The following is a 799-nucleotide window of genomic DNA, read 5'->3' as shown; positions in this document are numbered from 1 at the left end:
TTCTGCATTGTTTTCTTTTTTTCCTCCCTTAGGCTGCCTTTTGGACAGTGCACTTGTGAGAAATCTTGCTCACCAAGACAGGCAAAAGCCTGCTATTCCAAATGCTTGCACTAACACTTGAACTGCCAGTGTAGGGCATGTTTTGAAAGTTCTTCAGTGGTGATAGCTGCAGTAGATGGTTACATGGTTTACATCCCCAATGTGCTTTTACAGAAAGCTACTTTCTTTTCTGATGGAAGCAAAAAAGGCTCTCCAAATCCAGCCTTCCTTTTAAAGAAGCTGAATTACTCTTAACCCTGAGGAAGATGAAAATTCAGCTCTCAAACTTCACTTGATGCTGCGAGGTGCTCTTGAAAGCAGAAAGCAATTATGGAAGTTCTAAGTTTCTCTAGTGGAGAGGCACTGTGGAAACACAGGTCAACTCCACAACCTCATCAAGGTTTCCAGCTCTGGAAGCTGTATCCTCCATGGTCCTCATTACACAAAGCAAGTTCATACTGTGTCAGAGTAGATCACCGTGAGGGTAACATGGTCATTACCCTGCAGCAGCATTAATTTGGCCTTAATTCAATTCTTGCTCTCAGAACTGCAGCATTCTCTGTCACATTACTGAACCAATATCCTTTCTGAACAAAACATGGCACTGAAACAAAGCCTTTGGGGTTTAGCAAAAGGAATTTTGCTTTTTATTATAACTTTCCTTTGAATACAGGGTCACTTGTGCTTCTGATCTCTGACCAGACATCTTTTTTTAAAAACCCCAGAACCTCCGAGTCCTCATGTAAACCCCTGGCCTACA

The sequence above is a fragment of the Taeniopygia guttata genome, chromosome 3, assembly GCF_048771995.1.
Source record: "Taeniopygia guttata chromosome 3, bTaeGut7.mat, whole genome shotgun sequence".
NCBI classification, from domain to species: Eukaryota; Metazoa; Chordata; class Aves; order Passeriformes; family Estrildidae; genus Taeniopygia; species Taeniopygia guttata.
Note: the sequence above shows the minus strand (reverse complement) of the source record.